Source organism: Aquarana catesbeiana, linkage group LG02 (assembly GCF_042186555.1).
Source record: "Aquarana catesbeiana isolate 2022-GZ linkage group LG02, ASM4218655v1, whole genome shotgun sequence".
Taxonomy (NCBI): Eukaryota; Metazoa; Chordata; class Amphibia; order Anura; family Ranidae; genus Aquarana; species Aquarana catesbeiana.
In genome coordinates, this window is record NC_133325.1 from 698,887,186 (window position 1) to 698,910,251 (window position 23,066).

The window sequence follows — 23,066 nt, forward strand, 5'->3', positions numbered from 1 at the left end:
TGTAACTGGAAGAAATCCACCCACACCATGTTATTGCTAAAAAAAATAATAATTTTATTTCAAATGTATATTTGTATAAAAAATTAAAAATAGTTTATTCATATTATTTTTACTCTGTATTTCAAAGGCTGTTTTTTTTTTTCATTTTGAACATGTAACCAGCAACAGCAGACTAGAAGCTCCTCCTGCAGAAAGGCTGGGAAAAAGCTGTGACAGCTGTATATTGATTAGGAAAAAGGTACTTAGACTAATTATTTTATTTTAAAAAATGCCATTATCTATATACAGAAATAGAAGGGGCAATGTAAATTAAACAGTGTGTGTTTAGTATCACTTTAAAGCAGAACCCCCCCATACTTACCTTGCAGTGATGCAGCAGTTACAGCCCGCTATGTCCTCTGTCATCTTCTCTCCAGGAGCTGGGTTTTTGGCCTCTTGATGACCAGGAGCAGGTGATATCATGCGTAGCTCAGTATACATTTAATAGAAAACTGTGAGCAGGCAAGTGTGTATTATTACAGAAAACACATAGCATGACTCAACTGCAACAAAGAGCTGCCTTCTCACCGTTTTCCAAAAGTTAGGTCTAGTTCCACTATAACAAGTATTATGCCCCGTACACACGGTCGGACATTGATCGGACATTCCGACAACAAAATCCTAGGATTTTTTCCGACGGATGTTGGCTCAAACTTGTTTTGCGTACACACGGTCGCACAAAGTTGTCGGAATTTCCGATCGCCAAGAACGCGGTGATGTACACCACGCACGACGAGACTAGAAAAGGCCAGTTCAGAACCAAGTGCGGCTCCCTTTGGGCTCCTTTTGCTAATCTCCTGTTAGTAAAAGTTTGGTGAGAGACGATTCACGCTTTTTCAGACTCGTGGTTTTCAGATCGTTTTCTGCTGTTCAGTTTGTGCTTGTGGGTTTGTATCTGCTCTTCAGTGCGTGCAAGCAAGCTCCGCGTGACTTTTATTAGTCATTGTGTTCTTGTTTGTTCGTTACTGTTTTTTTAGGTCGCTCTTCACAGGCCTTGCTGTTCTTCAGTGCGTTCTGTTACTTCGTTCTGAGCAGCCGACCGTTTTCTAGCCATGTTGCGTATACGTACTCCTCGTAGAGTTCGTGCTGTGCGGGGGATTGGTGTTGGGGTCCTGACCTTGACACAAGTCCAGTCCATGAACAGGGTGGGGAGGAGTTCATGGACCAAGAATTGGTTGCTTCAGCGTGACCAGTTCTCTCATATGCCTTTGCTCCGTGAGATCCGTGAGAATAATCCTGATGATTTCAGGAACTTTCTCCGGATGACGGACCCCGTATTTCACTGTTTGTTGGCTTTGCTGACCCCCTATATCAGCAGGCAGGATACCTGCATGAGGCAAGCCATCATTCCGGAGCAGAGGCTGGTCGCCACCCTGCGGTACTTGGCGACGGGGAGAAGCCTGCAGGACTTGAAGTTCTCGACAGGCATCTCCCACCAGGCTCTGGGGATCATTATCCCAGAGACCTGTTCTGCCATCATCCAGGTCCTGCAGAAGGAGTATATTAAGCTAAGATTTTTATCCTTTAACATCACATTTTATTGTATTTAATGTTTGTTAATATATTGTATTTCTTTCCTCATTCCCTAATTACCATGATTGTAATATGCTGTGAATGTCCCCTTTGTCCTCATGCATGCTGGATTTTTATGTAATTTTTTTTGTCCTTCATACATATTTGCCTTCACTTACCTCCCCAGCATGCTCTCCTGGCCCTATATTCACCTCATGTAGTCACTTAACAATGTATTTTATCAGCTCCATAGTAGTGCTTTACCCCAAACACCCCTAAAATGTTTTTAAATGTGATTTGTAATTTAAATTCAGGCAGAGTGCCAGAGGCTTTTTTTAGGGGTTCCCAAATCATGTGGAACCCTCCTTCCCCCAACTGCTAAGTCAGCTGATACCAATTCTCTATCTATCCTCAATCATCTATCTGCTGACTTTGCCAAACCCATACACACTATACCCATCTCTTTTGTGCTCAGATGTATGGATGAATTCCCCAAAGCATGTAGTGCAAGGGCCTGCCTGTATACTTTCAAATGGTACGGTTTAAAGTTTTTGTATCCTATTATTATCTTGATAGGTAATAGCAGAATGTCCAAATGTGCTCAAATGTCTACAGTGTGTATTTATATCTTTGTATTATGACACTTCTTACCTGTCCAGTGGGCTGCCAATAGTGTAACTAAGGAGGGGCTGTTCAAAGTAATACACATTATTTAGGCATTCATCTCTCAATGAAGTGGAAAGGGTTACCTGTCCAAGAGCTCCCCCCCTATAATGTTAGAAATGGCCCAGGAGAGGGGGGAGGGGGAATATGATAGGTGTACCTTATACTTTGGTGTTTAAAAATTCCCATTAATAAATGTTATCGTGATGTTGGCCAAGAATGTTTGTGTCTAATCTGCTTTCCATGTTTTAATGTGCAAAAAGACTAATTTTTTTTGTTTTCCTCAACAGTTTCCTTCCACGCCACAGGAATGGCAGACTGTGGCCTCCCACTTTGCCCAGCGGTGGGACTTTCCTAACTGCGGAGGGGCAATTGATGGGAAACACGTCCACATCATCCCACCACCCAACTCGGGGTCGTACTATTATAATTATAAGGGGTTCAATAGTATTGTGATGTTGGCGGTGGTGTCGGCTACTTATGAGTTCCTGTATGTGGACGTGGGGAAGAATGGCCGGATGTCCGATGGTGGAGTCATCGCCCAGACGGAGTTCTACAGGCGTCTCCAGAATGGCAGCTTGGACTTGCCACCTCCAGAAGACAATGTGGAAGGACTCCCATTCGTCTTCATTGCGGATTAAGCATTTGCGCTGGGGGACCATCTTATGCGGCCATTCCCGATGAGGACCCTCACCCCGGACCAGAGGGTTTTTAATTACCGGCTGGCCAGAGCCAGAAGAGTGGTGTAGAACACGTTTGGAATCATGGCCAGCCTATTCCGCTTATTTCTTACACCCATACATATGGCGGAGTACAAACTGAATCATATTATCTTGGCGTGCTGTGTTCTACACAACTTTTTACGGCAACATTCTGCCAACTATACTGGCTCAGTTGGACCTGAAGCCGGAATTCAAAATGAACCAACCCTGACGGCGCTTGAAAGTGGCCGTCCTGGCTTGCCCTCCCTGAGTGCCCGTGATGTCCGGCTAAGATACCTTGAATTCTTTGTGGGTAGGGGGGCTATCAATATGCCAATGTGTGAAACCTTTATCAAATAAAAAAAATAATTAAGCAAATCTTTGGTGACATTTACTGCTTATGTTTGTTTTAGCTGACCCTGACAGAAATGTGGTGAGGCCTGAAAATGGCGTGATTGTGTAACCTTATACAAAGCATTGTTGGGTGTTATTTACTAAAGGCAAAGACACTTTGCACTACAAGTGCACTTGAAACTGCACTTGTAGTGCAAAGTGTATTTGCTCTTTTAGGAAATAACCCCCATTGTCACAGAAAGCAGCAATTAGAGCACAACATAAGTTTTGGAGCGTTGAGACAATAATCCACACAATCTTGATAAACAATCTTTTTAATACCTGCACAATCACATGTGCATTTTGACAAGGTTTTTAAAACAAACCAACATGTTTGTTGTATAACAATTTTTGGGGTGGCATTAGAAAAAGTTGAAATGTCCATTTAAGGTAAAACAGGCATGTTTCAAACCAACAAGAAAGACACAAATCTTGAATTTACAAAGTTCACATTTGGTAGAACTTGAAGGCAATATCAGACATCAGTATTTAGGAACTGTGTTTGATATTGCGTTCAGATGGGGTGAAGTCACCCCAGGAAAAGCCAAATTTTGAAGATGCACACCAATTTACGAATGTCAACATGTGCTAGCTGCTATCACGGGGGATCAAGGGACGTGCTTTGGGGGAGTAACCACTTCCTCTCAGCTACTTTATTATTAAGGAAGGGATTGCACCACCAAAACGCATCCATTGATCTCCCGTGATGGCAGATAGCACATGTTGACACACTGTGTGCCTCTTCAAAATTTGGCTTTTCTACAATTCGACAAAAAAATTTTAAATTGTAGCACACCATAAAAGAAAGGGCTTTGGAGGGGTTTTAAACTCTCTCCAAAACATCAATGATGTTATTATTTTTTTGAATAACATCATTGATGTTTTTCTTGATGTTTTCCAATGCAACATTACACCCCATGATCTCCCCAAATCAGGATCTGTGCACTTTCCGAGGTGAAATGCCCTGGATCCACAACATCACGATCACCTAAAAAGATAGAAACCAAAAAAAAACATGTATTATAAATATGCCGGCATCCATCTCTTACCTGAGCCTGTGGTCGCAGACACTCATTTGTTGTGGTGCCAATTTCCACCACGTCTTCCTCCTCCTGCTCTGCTTGGCTTTGTGGGATTTCCCCTTCTTCCAGAGGTGGGGGGTCTCTGTTCTCCTCGGATGAGGGGTGTCCTCCGAGTCTTTTCTCCCCTATGTGAAAAAAAAAATGGTATACTTAGCACACAGATATTTGATGGCAGAACTATAAATATGAAACATTGCTTGGAAGTGGGGTACAATTGTCTGTTTTGGCAGAGTTCCAAGATCTAGAATTTTTGGGGTCCTTTGTCAAGCTTCAATACTTTACCTGTTTTGTACAAGCTTCACAGATGGAGACACCCCTATAGTATACACTGGAGCACCTGTGTGGGCCCCCTAATAAAAAGGGTGTTCTTGTTGCCCACACTAGTGCTCCAGTGTCCAGATGTGTAAACAGCTGCTGAGTGTCCTCTCCTTACACAGAATCTAGTTTGCATTTCATTCTAGTAACAAACCCATCTACACAACCAAATTATTTTCATACAAGCCCTAAAAAATGTGGTCAAATGCATATGGCCAAAACAATGGTGTTTTATAGGCCGAAATAAAAATGTTTGATACGAACGAATAATGTGCCCATGAACATGAAAGTTGCCATTTTAAACTGTACAACAGTTCAGAAAAGCACATGGAGCAGCACGAACGTAATAAACACAAAAAGAATAGGAACACAGCACAACTACTTACTTTTTTGCAGCACTCTCCGGATCTTTCTGTACTGCTCGTGTTCTCTTAATTTTAGGTCCGACCACCGCTTCCTGAGCTGATCCTTCGATCGTCGTACCCCGAAATTCCGGTGCAGACTCCTGACCACTTTCGCCATTATCTTGGCCTTTCGGACATTGGGGTTGGGGTAAGGTCCATACTTTCCATCATAGTCGGCCTTCTTCAGGATGTCCACCATCTCCAACATCTCCCCAAAGGACATATTTGATGCCTTAAATCTTCTCCTTCTGGATCCAGACGTTTCAGGCTCCGGGCTTTCCTCCCCCTCCTCCTCGTTGCTATAATTAGCACGCACCTGCTGTGTCTCCGCCATGTGCTCTTCCCCCACTGCACCGAACAAAAAGGGGCGGAGAATAGACTAGAAAGAACGTGTGGCGGGTGGAGTTACACGCATGCACAGTGTGTATAAAGCGTAACACGCGTGTGTAGTACGTACGATCTGTGAACGGAGGAAGGAGTATAGGAGGCACCGATCGTGATAACGAAGGTAAGATCTAAATTTGGGCCTATACTGCTTCTAGACTGAGGCCTATATTGTAACAAGATTAGGAGAGTTTTGCCTGACATTAGGGTTTGTCTTGTGTTGTGTCTTGCAGATAAAATGGATGGCTTCAATGACCACAACTTCCTCCCCCTGTTCATAGACAAGTACAGGGAGCTGCCCTGTCTGTGGCAGGTGAAACACCCGCATTATAATCCTAAACAAAAGAGGCAGGCAGCGCTGGAGAAACTGCTGGAGTTGGTGACGCCGGTGGTCCTCACGGCAACCATCCCCTATTTAAAAGCCAAAATTGGTGGCCTGAGGGGCACATATCTTAGGGAGCACAAGAAGGTCACAGATTCCCAGAGATCCGGAGCTGCAGCAGATGACGTTTATGTCCCCAGGCTGTGGTACTATGAGAGACTGCGATTTCTGTCAGACCACACTGAAGTCAGGGAATCCCTCTCAACCCTTCCTTCCACTCTTCCTTCCACCCCAGCTGAGGCTTCCGATGTCCAACCTGGGACTTCCAGCCAGGAAGAAGTGGAGGAGCCCAGATGGAGCCAGGTATAGCATTCTTCTACAGATTTCTAGTCAAGAAATAAATGATCTTTACTAGATGTCATTATTGATCACTAATTGCTGATTTAATAAAGTGTTTTACATATCAATAGATAGTTGTTTTCCAAAAATATTTGGGACAAGAATGAAAAATGCTGAGCTCAGAATGATCATCAGTTATATTTCTTAACATTCAATTTGCAACAGTCATGAGGTGAAAATTGTGTGTGATTGATGAATAAAAAGCTAAAACTATGTCCCTTTTTCATACACAGGAAGACCTCAGCCAGGAGGAGGCTGTGGAATGTGGCAGCCAGGAGGAGGCGGGGCTAAGTTGCAGCCAGGAGAAGCCAGGGACCAGTCGCAGCCTGACAGAATCGCAGGTTCCTCCCCTCCGCCTTCCATACAAAAGAGCGAGGAAGGCGACTCACATGCAGGATTCAGCGCTCAGGCTCATTCAGGAGGCTTCTGCGTCCCTCAGAGCCTTACCCATTCCTGAAGAGGCCTTTGCCTGCATGGCTGCCACCAAACTGAAGTGCATGCAGGAGGGTCAACGCCTCATGTGTGAGAAACTTATTTATAAAGTCCTAACTAAGGGGGTGAGTGGCGAAATCACACCCAAGACCAACGTGATTGAGTTGGACCATCCTCCTGCTGCCACAACTCCACCACCAGAGCCACAGCGTGGAAGGAAGTGTGGAAGGAAGACCAGAGAGTGATGACCTGGGTTCAGTCTGGTCTGGCCAAAGATGCAGTCTCTTGTATGACCACAGCCTGGGGACACAGATGTCATCTGCTGCTTTCAGGATCTCTGGGACTTCTGGACCAGACTGCACTCCCTTACATATGGACTCCTCAGGTCACCAATTTTGCAGTAAAATAGTTGATGTTTGCCCTGGGGGCCAAAGGCTTCACCAATTTCTGCTGTTTCTCCAGCGTTGCCTCCCTCTTTGTTTGGTTCTGAGCCCTTAATAAAGGTATTTTTGTTTCAATTATACTCGCCTATGTATGTTTTCCTTCAAAAAGGACAGTTTGTTTGTGAGGAGGCAGGTACATTTCAAATATACAATGTAAAATTAACAAGGGACACCAACACCAAACAATCTCCTTGAGATTAAATAATACAAGATATCAATGGTGTTGTGGTAACTTGACACACAAAACACACACAAAAATATTCTTTATTAAAAAGCATACAAAATTTTAAAACAAAAACAGCCTTGAAAAACATTTTTTTACAATTAAAAACAAACAAACAAAAAATTGGTCAGATGTGACAAATCAAAATATATTGAGGGAATCCCGATAAATAATAAAGAAAGAAGTTTGTGAGAAGTCTGTGTGAATATGAGCAGCAAAACTACTTCATTCTTTTCACATTATAAAGAAGAAGAGAGTGCGCTGTATTAAACCATTTTTTACATTGCAGCGTGACGAAAGTGCTGTATCCATTCCAAACGCTAATTTTACCAGACCGAGCTGTTCCGTCTCGGAATTTCTTCTGAGCATGCATGGCACTTTGTGCGTCGGAACTGGCCACACACGGTCGGAATTGACGCGATCGGATTTTGTTGTCGGAAAATTTTATAGCCTGCTCTCAAACTCCGTGTGTTGGAAAATCCGATGGAAAATGTCGGATGGAGCCCACACATGGTCGGAATGTCCGACAACACGCTCCGATCGGACATTTTCCATCGGAAAATCCGACCGTGTGTACGGGGCATTAGAGTTCTGTAATAATTTGTTAGTCTAGTCCACCTAAATCTGCTAGCGCAACAATAATCCCTTCTTCCCAGACTGACATTGCTGCTGTCCAAAACTGTTGCCATTGCTCTTCTAGTAGAGCAGAGACCCCCTAAAACAGGAAGTGTGTTCCTAACCGGATCATCAGGTGAAAAAAAGAATATAAAATCTTAAAGAAAAGAAATGAAATCTAGGCCTACATTTATGGATTGCTAGTGCACTCGGGGGCTAAAAATATGAATGAGAGTTACCCACTAGGGGGAGAAACTCTGGGAGAATCATTTCTGGAAAAGGGTCTGGGGGTCTGAGTAGATCACAGACTCAGCAATAACATGCAATACCAAGCTGCAGCAAGCAAAGCTATCAGACAGTTAACATGTATTATAAATGGTATTTAATCAAGAGATAAAACTATAATTCTACCGCTTTACAAAACTCTGGTTCGGTCACATCTGGAGTATGCCATCCAGTTCTGGTCACCAGTCTTCAGGAAGGATGTGCTGGAACTGGAGAGAATCAAAGAAGACAGCACAGCTAATAAGGGGAATGGATAATCTCCATTATGAGGAACAACTACAATCATTAACTGCTTGCTGCCCGCCCACCATCAAATGATGGGGGGGGGGGGGTGTGCAGCTCTCGTTCTGGGACGACGTCATATGACGACTAATTTCTTTCTTGCAAGGAATGACTATTTCACTCTTGTTGACCAAATGCCTCAAAATTAAATTGGTTGTAAAGCCTAAACTTTTTTTTACCTGATTGCATTCCTTGCATTAAAGCAGAGTTCCACACAAAAATGGAAATTCCACTTTTCGGAACCCTCCCCCCTCCAGTGTCACATTTGGCACCTTTCAGGGGGGAGGGGGGTGCAGATACCTGTCTAAGACAGGTATTTGCACCCACTTCCGGCATAGACTCCCATGGGAGTCTATGCCTCTTCCTGTCCCTTCGCGCTGTCTCCTGGGAAACACACAGCTCCCAGGAGATAGCGGGGACCACTTACGATGCGCAGCGCGACTCACGCATGCACAGTAGGGAACCGGGAAGTGAAGCCGCAACGCTTCACTTCCTGATTCCCTCACCTAGGATGGCAGCGGCAGCTGCCGAGAACCGAGCGGGTTCTCGGCGTCGCCTGCCGACATCGCTGGACCCTGGGACAGGTAAGTGGCCATTTATTAAAAGTCAGCAGCTGCAGTATTTGTAGCTGCTGGCTTTTAATATACATTTTTTTTTTGCGGTTTGGGTGGACTCCCTCTTTAAGGTAAAAAATGTTTAGGTGTCAGCACCACCCCTCAACCCCCCCCCCCCCTTTCCTTACCTGAGCCCTTATTCAAGCTCTTCTCTCCCCTCACTTCCGGGTCTCATTGCCTTTGCTGGGGCACCGGCAGCCATTGGCTCCCAGTGCTGTCAATCAAAGCCAGTGACGAGGGAGCGGAGATAAGTCTCACTGTATGTGTCAATGGACGCACCAGCAGGGTTCGGGTGTGAGCACGCACGAGTGCCCCCATGGGCATGTTTATATTTTTGTGTTCTGCACTTATGCAAATTAAAACAATTATTGAGTTGGAGTTTTGTGTTTAGACCTTTTTTTCAGAATACAGTACAGTACAGTAGTTAAGAATGCTTAAAATATTGATTATTTGTGGCTTCTCGTTGAACGACCAATTTGTTTAACAATCTGGTCGCTGGAACGGAACCTGGTCGTTAAGTGAGGAGAGCCTGTACTCAATTAGACTGGAAATGTCTTACTGCAGGTAATATTCATGTATTTTGTGACCCAGGCTATGTACACATGAGCTATGCCAGGATCTGAAAGGAATAGCTCCAATGCCTAATGAGGCATGATAAAGACATACTGCTATACTGCTCATGTGGCTGAAGGATGAACATCGGCTACAAGATAAGTTTCCCTTTGTGCTCATGGTCCTCCCCACCTTCACAAAAGGTGGAGAAAACTAATATTTTGTGTTGGTTTCAAAAACATGTGGAGGTTCTCCATGCTCCTCCTACTTCTATCTGTCAATTTGCGTCTGAAGTCACATAAATGATCTTGGCAGAATACTGGACAGATCAAAAAGAGCATATGATGAAAAACCGCATAAGAAAAGCTCATCTACGGAAAAAAGCACACGTCAAAATGACAAGAAGATTCTGAAATGTGGGCAGTTTGATGTAGAACTGTGACCAATCTATAGACAAAAATTTACATATGAAGTGAAATTCAATGAAAAAAAACATTGCTAGGAGATAGAATGTTTTAAAAGAATAGATTCTTCTCTCAAAAAACTTCTTCCCCTTTCTCCCAGCAAAGTAGTTTATCCACAAACTCTCACAGGAGAAAGTCATTTCTAGGGTTGTCCCGATACCACTTTTTTAGGGCCGAGTACAAGTACCGATACTTTTTTTCAAGTACTCGCCGATACCGATTACCGATACTTTTTTTTAATGTCACGTGGCAGTTTTTTTTTTTTTTTTTTTTTTTAGGGGGGGGGGGGGGGGGAGTGAACGGTGTGTGTGTGTGTGTGGTTTTTTTTTTTTTTTTCCATTTACATTTATTATTTTTTACAATTTAATTTTTTTTATTCTTTATTGAACTATGTGTGTTTTTTTTTTTTTAATCAGCCCTGTTGGGGGGCTTTGGTGAGATATCAGGGGTCTTAACAGACCTCTGAAATCTCCCCCTTGAGACAGAGAAAGAGACAGAGGATAGAGATTCCCCAGTCCCTTTCTCTGCAGCCTCAGCTGCACTGAGAATGAATGGAGAGAAGACAGCGGCTCCTCTCCATTCATAAACTGACACATCGTAATCACAGGTGATTACAATGTTTCAGTTATGTGAATAGACAGAGTCAGCTGACTCTGTCCATTCACACAGCGGAGAGACAGCAGAACGGAGGGGACAGAGGAAGAGAGGGGGGGACAGCGGAAAGCCGGAACGGATGGGGACAGCGGAGGGGGACAGAGCAAAGAAGGAGGACAGCGGAGGGGGTCAGAGGAACGGAGGGGGACAAAGCAACGGAGCAGGACAGCGGAGGGGGACAGAGCAAAGAAGGAGGACAGCGGAGGGGGACAGAGCAACGGAGGGGGACAGAGCAACGGAGGGGGACAGAGCAACGGAGGGGGACAGAGCAACGGAGGGGGACAGAGCAACGGAGCGGGACAGAGGAACGGAGCGGGACAGAGCAACGGAGCGGGACAGAGCAACGGAGCGGGACAGAGCAACGGAGCGGGACAGAGCAACGGAGCGGGACAGAGCAACGGAGCGGGACAGAGCAACGGAGCGGGACAGAGGAACGGAGCGGGACAGAGGAACGGAGCGGGACAGAGGAACGGAGGGGGACTAAGGGGGATGAGGTGACAGTCAGCGGTGATCGCGTGTGGGGGAGTTACAAGCACCGATCACCGCTGTATGTCACTAAAGCAGCTGAAAGCCGCGGGGGGGAAGCTTGTAACTCCCCCACGCGCCGATCACCGCTGACAGTCAAGGTATCGGGGAAGCATCGGGAGCATTTGCCCGAGTACAAGTACTTGGGCAAATGCTCGGTATCGGTGCCGATACCGATACTAGTATCGGTATCGGGACAACCCTAGTCATTTCCATTTAGTTTCAGCAGCTAAGCTAACCCCCATCCTCCCAGCAATGACTTGGTAGCTCGTCAGCCATCTAATCTCCAATGTAAGAGTCAATTCCGGTGTTATTCCTACACCACTCGAAAATGTAGCTCATGCACTACTTTTCAAAAATACACTGTACCAAATCGAAGGACAATGCAGTGCCATATGATTTGGTGCAGGCAAACACACTGCAATATATCGATATCTGCAGCAGATCATACAACCAGTGCGTTTTAAACGTGGTTCGGGAAATGCCCACGGAATGCGGGTTTCCCACACATTCTGGTGTGAATGAACCCTAAATGGAGAGGATCGCTCTTGACCTAGAACCACTTCTACTGTGAATTTGGAAGAAGAATTACTCCACAGTGTCTGAGAGGCCAGGGTTGTCCCACCTGTTGAGCCTTCATTTGGGGTATATGCACATGGACGTATTATAATCATAAAATATGACTACAGTTAAAAAAAAAAAAACACTTGGTAAAAAAAATATTTGGTATGCCCATACATGGGTAAGGCTGCATTCACACCTGAGCGTTTAGTTTTCAGGCAGAGTCGTACATTTTTACTGCGATTTTTACCGCAATTTTGTACAGGTCAAAAGGTCACCAATGTAAAAAGCAGAACAACGCCTGTAATTTGCCCAAAAAGAAGCTCATGGGCTTCAGGCATTTTTCAGGCATTTAGCTTCAGGTGACAAAACGCTCAGATGTGAACAGGTGCCATTGAAATGAATGGGATTTTGCTTGTTAGGCATTTTTTTAGGGTGTTTAATGTGTGTTTTACGAGCTGAAAACGCTCAGGTGTGAATGCAGCCTAAAATGCTGATGCAATGAGACATCTGCTTTTACATGAGTAAAGAGTCATACAATCATACACTTTTATGACAGGCTGTATGCCCTACCTTAGTTTCTTTATGTTAGGCATATTTTATATTTTATCTGTGTGCATAGAAGTGGTTGTAAACCCTAACATATACTCAGTGAAGTGACTAGCCTCAGGTGATACACAGAGATGAAACAAATCCGCCTACATAACCTGTTTTCTCTTCTCTACATCTCTTTAAAGTGCTGAATTTGAAAGCTTGTCTGAGAGTTCAGGAAAAAGGGGAGGAGAAATGAAGTTACACTCTGCAGAGCTCAGTTGGGAGAGCTCTGAGAGCTGATTGGAGGGAAGGAACACACCTCTCTCCACACAGCACACAAGAACAGAGCTGAGGTTGTCAATCAGCTGGAGGTCCCTCCCCTGTAACCTTTATTCTCTTGGTCAGGAAAACTTGTCAGAAGTGATTTATGCTAACAGCAGAGGAACGAATCAGCAGACAGAAATTACACATAGTATACACTATACAGGGATATACTTTGTTCACAAGTCCTGTTTGAGGTGTACAACCACTTTAACGTGACCCTAGAAAAGCTCAGGAGAGGGAAGGGGGTAGTATCAAGCTCAACTTTTAAAAGAAAAGAGTTGCATATAAATTCAGCTACCCATGTCTCTGGATTATACAGAGGGAGACTTCAGTAAATGCTTCCTAGAAAAGATATGACAAGAATTTCTTAAACGGGAGCAAAGACTTTAGGGTGAAAGTAACTATGGTATGACAAGTCTCTAAGTGAAATCCAGAGCTACAGGGCTTTGAAGTGCATCGCCTTGGGTGAACAAGTGCACAAACCAGTGGCCAGCTGTCTTAACCTATTGCAAGAGAGCACCAAGAAAGCAACTTCAACGTAGCACTTATTACAATTTGGGAGAACCAAGACAATGCTTCCTGGTAAATGTAAGCACAAAGACCTTCCCAAAAAAAACCTCCTTTGGCTGACAGCCTATTTGCCTATTTGACAGCCTAAGTGACTGTCCGACAGTGATTATATAGCCCAAGCACAACAGGCAGCTGGCAGGCTTTGGACAACACTTTTTGGTTGCTTTAATACAAGTTCCACATAAACAGTTCTGAAGCAAAATAACAGTATGGATTGCCTACTCCTCAGTAAATGTTTACGTTCAGATCCCATTGAATTAATCTGTATGCTGTATTTCCATAGAAAATGTCTAGTACACAAATGCTGAAAATGGATTTCCTTGCCCCAAGAACACAATTCCTTTGAAGATGAGGCCTGTGAAGGATTACCATGTTCAGATGAGGTTTCCTCTCGAGCTCCAGGGATGCTCTGGTGGACAATGAGACTCTCAGGTAACTTTCCTGCCATTATTAATGCATGCTGTGTCACATTGTGCTAGACATAATACTACATTCACTGTGAACAGTGAAAGGCAGAAGGCCAGGAGGAGACCACCAGGGTGTATGGTGAGTGGAAACAGAACATTTGTCTTAAGCCTTAAAAATAGCTCTAGCAGGGTCCACATGTTGAGAAATAAGGTAGTGTAATTTTCATCATCATCATCATCATATTGTATATCTGAGAACAAAGGAAGCAGGGAAAAGTACTATGACATCAGCCATGGAGGAGATAGACAAAACCTCTTAATCCTTTCTACTCAGATTTGTGATAATGTGCCTGAAAGACCCCCAATCACAATGCGTGGCTGTGAGATGATGAGATATTTCACTCTGAATTAGCAATATGAGACGTTAAATATATGTGTTGGCAAGAGTGATGATATCAATTTTCTGTGAGGACAGAGGAGAATTGCTATTCCCAGCGCTCTTCAAAGCAGAAATGTCGACAGAAAATTATTTTAACGCAACAATTTTACAACGCTTCCTAGAATGACAAAATGATATATTACTTTGCAAAGGCATTTTAAAGTGACCCTGTTGTTTTCACCATGAAAGGCAAAGCAACAGATTAAAGCGGGGTTCCACTCAAATTTTTAACTTAATCTTACCCCCTTCAGTTAATTGCATAGATGTTCAAATGCCACACGCAAAAAATGTTATCGCTGTAATTACCTTTACATTGTACTTTATTGTGGCACTTCCTGTCTCTCCTCCCATGGGAGTAGGCGTGTTTATTGCCTTTCCCTGGCGCCGCACTGTCTACTGGGAGCTTAGTGTCAGGCTTCCCAAGATTCAGTGCGGAAACAACGATCATGCACGTGAACAAGCTGTGAATGAACAGCATTCACCACATCCTGGAAATCAATGCTTGTGGGCTTCACATGCCCACAAGCAAGATGGAAACAGCCAGCATCACATTTTTTAAGTTATTCTTCAGTACGAAAACAGACAGAGGTGGAAATATTACACCCAAACTGTGAGTATTATTTTGGGATTAGCAAAGTGTCTCAATGACCTAAAAAAAAAAAAGATTGGTCGCCGGACTCCCGCTTTAAATGTGGGCTTATGTAGTCCTTTTACTTGCTTTCCCTGCACTCCCCCAATGCTCCACTCACTTGCAGAAATGAGGAGAAGAATCAATTTTTAAACTCTGGTAGGCACAAGGCACTCTGGTCAGAACTTAAAGAGAAGGTCCGCCCACCCCTGCGAAAACTAAAAGCCAGCAGCTACACATACTGCAGTTGCTGACTTTTTATAATAGCACACTTACCTGTCCTGGAGTCCATCAGCTGTCGGGTGCTGCCACCGCCATTGCCGGTAAGACAACCCGGTAGTGAAGCATTGCGGCTTCATGCCGGGTCCCTACTGGCTACTGGCCTGGCGGCGAGAGAAGGAGGAGTAAGCTGAGCTGCTGACGTAATGCACCGCGGCCCGGTCTCCCGGAAGTGGGGACAGGATACCTGTCAAAGACAGGTATCTGCTCCCCCCCTCCCCGAAAGGTGCCAAATGTGGCACCGGAGGGGGGGAGGAGGCAAATGAGCGGAAGTTCCACTTTTGGGTGGAACTCCGCTTTAAAAAGAGAAATGCAACCCTAAAGACCATCTCTGGGGAAAAAAATTTAAAATCTTTTCTGCCCCTCACCCATTTAGACCTTTTTTTTCTAACCTATAGGTATGTGGAGCAGGTTGGGGAGTCTGGGGAGTGGTGAAAAGCCACCAGCCCTCTAAGGCTCCTTTCTCACGGGCCGGATCTGTTTTCTCAGCAGGGGATCTGTCCATTGAACCCCTGCTGAGCTGAGCGGAGCAGGTGGACAACAGGTTTATGTCTGCTTTGCTTATGCAGAACAGACACGTTGGATGTAAAAGGAACGGATGTCCGTTTATACCCGACTGCCCTCAGATCCGATCGAATCCGTCCAGATGGAAGGGAATGGATCCCTTTCAGTTTGTTTATGCTGGATCGGATTGGACGTAAGCAGGTATAAATGGATACAAGTCTGTTTACATCCGCCACTCCACAGAGGAGAATGGAGGGTCCAATTGGGTCTGCCTCAAATACGGACAGGTAGAGCCGGTTGAAACCTTCATGTGAAAGGTGCCTAAACCAGCCTTTCTCAATCTTGGCTTCATGGAACCCTCGAGTTCCTACAGAGATTGCTAGGGGTTCCTTGAAAAATTAACAATGTCTGCCTCTCAGATAAGTAACCACTGATAACAATGATCTTTTTGGCAATCTGTAAGGCCCCTTTCACACTTGTGCGACTTGCCCTGCGACTTGGGACTGCAATGACGCATGACAAGTCGTGCCTCATGATTTTCAATGGAGTACCATTCATATCTCTGCGACTTTAAGTCGCAGCGACTTCAAAGTAGTCCCTGCACTACTTTGGTCCGACTTTGAAACTACTTGAGGTCCATAGACCTCAAGATTACACAGGTATTGCTTCAAGTTGCATCAAAGTCGTGCGACTTTCAGGTTGTACAAGTGTGAGGAGCCTTCTTATTCACCATTAATGCAAGCAGCATTTTTCCGTCTGAACACCAGTGTAAACGTGATCCTTCCCAACCAGTGCTTGGACAAGGTCACCAGGGCAAAGATGCCAAATGCCCCCCCCCCCCCCCCCCCCCAAATGTACAAGCATTATGTGTCAGCAAAAATTCTTTCTCTCCCCCTCTAAAAAATGTGATAACTAATCTACACGCTTACCCCCTAAGCATAAATTCCCCTTGCAAGCACCCCCCCCCCCCCCCAAACCTGAAATCCCTCATCTAGCACAAATGCCTCCTTCCAGCTCAAATCCTCTCCCTCCCAAAAACCCCCTCCTTGTACGCATCCTCTATTCCCTCAAATTTGCCGTCTGAGCATAAATCCCCCCTCCAAATCCCACTTTCTCAGCACAAATCGGCCCAAATCCCACTCTCCCAGCACAAATCATGCCCTCCAAATCCCTCTTAGTACAAATCCCCCCTCCTAGCACATCTCCCCAAAAATCACCTCCCCCCAGCACAAATCCTCTCCCCTTCAATTCCCCCTCCTTGCTCAAGTGTTTGTTAATATGAATGAAGACAACCCAGGTGAGACAAGGAAGCCTAATGGAAACTGCACATAGATGCTCGCCTCCGTATGTAACAATGAATGAAGAAATGGCTGCACACCACAGCTAGTACCAAAATCCTTTATTGGAATTCCCAATGTGACACAACAGGACACTGACAGGCTGCACGGTCATGATTATGGTTATGATTTAGCACAGTTTCAGATGTCCTTCCTCCTAGGCTCCTCCTCATGTCACAGTTGAGGAGGAGCCTAGAGGAAGCTAACCTAACAGTTTTGCCAGGGAGCCGGCGGGGACAGATGTCAGCTGCTGCAAGGCTATGGGATCACAGGTCCGGGGCCTCGCACTGGAGATGCCACTGGTTGTCAGATCAGGACTGTGCTTACCCACCACACTGCACAGTCCCGATCTGACAGTCTGCAGTGGCAGGAGGGAGGAGCTGGAGAGAGCACAATCCGCACATCCTCCCTGGCTCTCTCCTCTTCTGCAGATCTGGCTTGTTACTTCCAGCGCTAAGCTGACAGCAGTAGTGAAGCTGCCATCACTACTCCTGACAGCTTGTATATAGTAACTCTCCATGTGGTGCCCCACCTCACAGGATACCACCGCTCCTACGGGTGCCGCCCCAAATGCCCACCTCTTGTCCCAGCCATGTCTCCAACTGACCACCAATGTAATAAGACACTTCTCAACTGACTAACAATGTAAAGAAACAAACAATTTTCAAATGTGTGTTTTCTTTTCTGGGCATTATGATCATTTGTTTAATTTCATTATTATTGCTGAAAATTATTTTGAGCAGCCTGGGTGTTAGAAATACAGTACACCACATGCTTTATCTTTTATTTATTCCTTAATATCAAATTACTGCCCACTCTAATGTACCCTGAGCTATAGATATAATAATTATTATTAGCAAGGGTTCCCTGAGACCTGAAAGTTCTTTTAAAGGTTTAGTCATGTTAAAGGTTACAGCATATCTATGGTTGAAACGAAAAATAACATTTTCATTTCCACATTGTTTTTCAATTATTTCTAGCCTACTCCTATTAATGTGAACGATCTTGAAATTTGTAAACTTACTTTGTGAAGATCACCAAATATTTACTTTCTTGAATTCTGTGACATGTGGTCACTATACCCTGTGAGTAGGCACTGCCGTGTCACACATTTCACAGAGCCTGCCTTCTGAACTACAGAGGTGCTGAGAGAAGGAGTTTTAGGAGGCGGAGTCAGTACAGGAATCACAGCCTGTAGGCAAGGTACCATGGGATATGTAGTCCTTAGAAGGAAAGTAAACAGCAGAGGAGAAGCTGCAAACATGCAGAGAATCAAGGAAGTTGTAGAAAGATGGCCAGCAGACAGGCAGAACTCACAACATGAAAGCAGATTTTTCAAGTAAGTTTTTTTTAGATAGTCATAAATAACTGTCCTAAACTATTCTGAAACACCTCCACCCAGCTGCTTATTTCCCTGCTCTTACAGCAGTGGCCTCCTTACGTTAAGATGTTAAACTTTATATCAGATTTTAGCAATTGGATTTACATCTACTTTAATTAGGAAATCACAGAACAAACTGTAATGATGTTTACAGCTTTTTAAAGTTTAAAGAAGCACTAAACGATAACCTTATTCTCCAAAAATAATCCATCTACACAACTACTACTTAATGGCCCTGTAATCTAATTTCCTCTAATGGCTAAATTCACCTTTAGGGCTCATTCAGATGAGAGATTAGTGCCGTTCTCCTTGCAGGGCCGCTGGCAAATGTGTGTGCATTCACCACGGAACTGCATGCGGGCAGTCGATAGAAGTAAATGCACAATCAGCGCCAACACGGATACAATCGCATGTCAAAGTTTGACATGCGGGCAGGAACGGGTTCATAGATCTGAGCACAAAGCCAGTGATCGGCTTTCCAGAAAAAGTGACCCAAGTGGCTTTACAGCCGCCAGATCATTTTTACAGTACCCGGAATGGGACCCCCACCTCCCGCTTCCCCCAGGGAGCACGGGAGCACTACAAGTGGTTTGGTCAGCTATCCACAGAAAGGATGGTGGAACATTAATTTCCCGATCACTTTTGTGATGGATGAAGCTGGAATACACCGCTCCTACACCGCTCCTGCCCATTGAAAACAATGGGGCAGCGCCGTGATACAACTGGCGAAGGCAAACCGCCGCTGCAGCGGCATTTTGCGGGCGGATTTAACCCCTTTTTGGCTGCTAGCGCGGGGGGGTTTAAACCCAACCCCCCCCCCCCGCTAGCTGCTGAATATCGCTGCTAAAACGCCGGTAAATCGGCACTAAAAATAGCACCGCTTTACAGCTGTCGCCCGGGGCGGCTCAGTGTGAAAGGGGTCTAAATTAAGTCCTTAGAAGAGTTGCATATCACTCCCGGTAAAGAATAGCCATAAAGCTCACAAACCAGCAATAATAATTGCTGTAATGTCCAGCCAAAATGTTTTTGAAGTTTTGGGTAGAGTATATACAGTAAATAAAAGCTACAAAAAATACCAAACATGACTGATCTACGCATACTGTATGCCTAGTTAGAGAATATACATTGAATAAATGTCTCTCCCATTTAAACTTTAGGAGGCCAAATATCTGTATTGATAAACAGGAAATAATGACTTATCTTGGGAAAAGCTATTGCAAAGGATTGGTACAGCTATGTAAAGAATGCAGCTTTGATACAGTGACAGAGTTTTTTTCAGTTATGTCATGTGGAAGCTGAATAAACACTTCTGGAATGAAAAGTGCTTCTGTTTAAAGGTTTCAATAGCAGTGTCCACGTATTCCAGTGTTATTTAGATGCTAGCACTTTCCAAAAAGCATTAGTATGCATATAAATTATATAAACCGCTTTTCTTATGCAAGTTTGTTACTGACGGGAATTTCCTAGTAATGGTAGCACGTTTACTTTCCTCATGGCAGAGTTATTTTAAAGTAGCGAAATTCTTCTAAGCTGGGCCATGAACTGAAAAGAAAGAAAGAAAGAAAGAAAGAAAGAAAGAAAGAAAGAAAGAAAGAAAGAAAGAAAGAAAGAAAGAAAGAAAGAAAGAAAGAAAGAAAGAAAGAAAGAAAGAAAGAAAAAGAGAGAAAGAAAAAAAGAGAAAGGAGAAAGAAAGAAAATAAATTATTGCAGCCTCCTATGTATAGGCAGGAACTGAACTAGCAAGCATGGTAGGAAAAGGAAGGGATGGAAAACTAGGGATTGTACTAACTAGTTGGAGAAACATAGGCAGGGGTTAAAGTACAATATACCAAAACACAAAAACATGAACGTAAAAACTGTCTGCTTATGGCAGCACATGGTGCACCCACCAGCTATACTTATCTTCTTTTTGCTCCACTGCTGCTCAGTTTGGCTGCTGAGAGTGAGGACAGTAAACTCTTTGTAAATCAGAAGTCATGACTTGGAGCTTACAAAGGACTGAGGTAGGGCTAAAACAACTAATCGATTAATCGACAACTAATCGATTATGAAATTAATCGATTACGATTTTCATAATCGATCAGTAAGGCCCCTTTCAGACGATCGGACCGTTCAGGTCCGCATGTCAGTTTTGACGGCGGAACTGAACGGGCGCTCCATTTTAGCCTATGGAGCGACGGATGTCAGCGGAGACATGTCCGCTGACATCCGGACCCAGTCCGATCTGCTAAAAGCAGACGGATGGCCCTACGGCCAGGTCCGTCACTGGCGGATCGGATCGGGTGACATCTGATAAAAACGGACATGCTATCCGTTTTCATCCGATCCCTCCATAGGCGGCAGCGGCGCCTGACAAGCCCCTCACCGCTCAGTGAGCAGAGAGGGACCTGTCATCCGCCGGCTCAGCGGAGATCAACTGAGAGATCTCCCGCTGAGCCGGCGGACTGAGGCGGACTCCGTGGAAGCGGAGTCCGCCTCATGTGAAAGGGGCCTAACATAATGGGGTTAAAAAAAACTAAAATGAGTCCTTTATAGTAAAAAAAGAGCAAATAATTGCTACTGTAAATATTACTTTCACAGTTCTACAGTAAAAAAATAAACCCCTTACAGTAGTGATTTGCTTTTTTTGTACTATAAAGGGCTAATTTTCGTATTTTTTAACCCCATTATGTTAATAAACGTCTTAGACCTGGTTCACGTTTATGTGTTTTTGCAGAAACGCACTTCAGTTCATTTACATGGTTTCCTATGGGACACGTTCACATCTATGCTTTTTCAGCCGCTGCTTATTTGGAAAGGGTACGGGACTTTTTTTAACGCAAAACGGTGCTTTTTTTCATTCAGTATACTTCAATGGAGAAGCTGCAGAAAAGCATGTAATGCAATTTTGCAGCAATTTGTGTTCTTTAGTCTGCCCAACAACAAATTGGCCAAAAAAAAATGCAAAAACGCAAATCGCAGCAAAATCACATGCTCAAAAATCAAAACGCACAGCAAAAAGGACTGCAGAAACAGATCAAAAGCAAACTGAATAGGTGTGTACTGAGCCTTATGCTGGCCACCCTGATCAATTATCAGACGAGAATAATCAGACGAAAAATCTTTATACATTGGCTGAATGAAAGAGTGTTTGAATTTTTCACTTGTTTTTAACATACTGTTTTAAAATGAATGTAATTTCTGAACGAAAACCACATACACTGTCTGAGAATTCCTTTGACCAAGAAGTTTTCTATTATTTCCAAATTTTCCCATTAAAATTACTTTTTTTTTTAAGTTAGACATTGTTTGTTTTTTAAATAAAAAAATTTGATATCTGAGTCTAATGATATTTACCAGATTCACTCTTTAATAGTATATACAGTATATATCCTCTAATAGCATATACAGTATATCTCTTTTAATAGTATATACAGTATATCACCTCTAATAGTATATACAGTATTTCTCTTCTGTCTGTTATTCTCAGAGTGGATTAGATATTTTGCTCCCTAACCATATAGTTGGTTATTTATATTTGCCACTGCATAGATATATTTAAGAATAAATTGCCTGGTGACGCAACGCGTCGGGAGGAGGAGCCTGTGACGTTTCCAGCAGTGTGTGTGTGTACACTGGTGGTGGATGAGGAGTCTCCAGCGTTAGACTGTTTGCAGCTGATCATTTATATATGCGATCATACTGTCGGGGAAATGTGAGTAGGGTCATCCTAACCTAATAGGGATCACTTTGTCAAGTTACCTGCGCAATGGTTTTGTTTCCCTTTTTGTTTTATATGGCTTGGAAGTCCGCGGAAAGCTGGGAATTTCATCTTTAACTAACAGCAGTGGATTAGTCCAACAGGAACGGTTGTCACACATTCAGGCTTGATTATCTGGTCTTGCAATATATTGCAGAGGATCTTTTCTGGTGTGCACTTGGTGGATGGTGGATTTGTGTGAAATCAATTAACCCATTAACTTTTTCACCTAAGGACTTATTATCACTACTTTCTTTTGTATGATTTAATATTTACAGATCACTTTTTATGGTATCTATTCATTTGATGGTACACGGTGCAATATTATTAGGTTAATATCAGAGCAATTATTCATTTATACTAACTTGATTACATTTGTGTAGATAGTCACATATTTAATTGCAGCTATATTATTTGGGCATCTTTTAATATTTTTTATTTTTCACATAATTGGATCACTATATTCACATCAGCGCTTTAGTAACTTGTCAATCTTTCACATTAAAACTAAAAAAAATTGGGCTAACTTTACTGTTTCGTCTTTTTATTCATTGAAGTGTATTTTTCCCAAAAAATTGCATTTGAAAGACCGCTGGGCAAATACAGTGTGACATAAAATATTGCAGCAATCACCATTTTATTCCCTAGGGACTCTGCTAAAATATATATAATGTTTGGGGGTTCCAAATAATTTTCTAGCAAAAAATATTGATTTTAACTTAAGAAACAAGTGTCAGAAAAAGATTTAGACTTTAAGTGGTTAAACTTCCTGCATTTACACATAGAAGTTTGATCTAAGAAGGAACTTGTTACAATGTTTCATGTTGTTACAAACTTGGCAGACTGCCCAGATTTTTTTCTTTACACACGTTTATCCCTTTGATCTAAGGAGGAAGCATTAGTTACAATGTTTCCTGTTAAAAACTTGGCAGACTGCCCGGATATTTTCTTTTAACAGCTGATAAGTCTCTCCACTTGTTATATGAAAGAATCACTCTGCAATGGAGATTGTCAGGGGGGTTGAATCGAGATCACGATTTTTTAACAATTAAATGTGCAG

The 23,066-nt window shown here is 43.5% G+C and overlaps 1 protein-coding gene across 1 annotated transcript in view; it reads right to left on the reverse strand.

Moving 5' to 3' along the window:
* The window catches only part of ZSWIM7 (zinc finger SWIM-type containing 7), a 299,859-nt gene that overhangs the window by 237,406 nt on the left and 39,387 nt on the right, over positions 1-23,066 (reverse strand). The window lies entirely within an intron of this gene.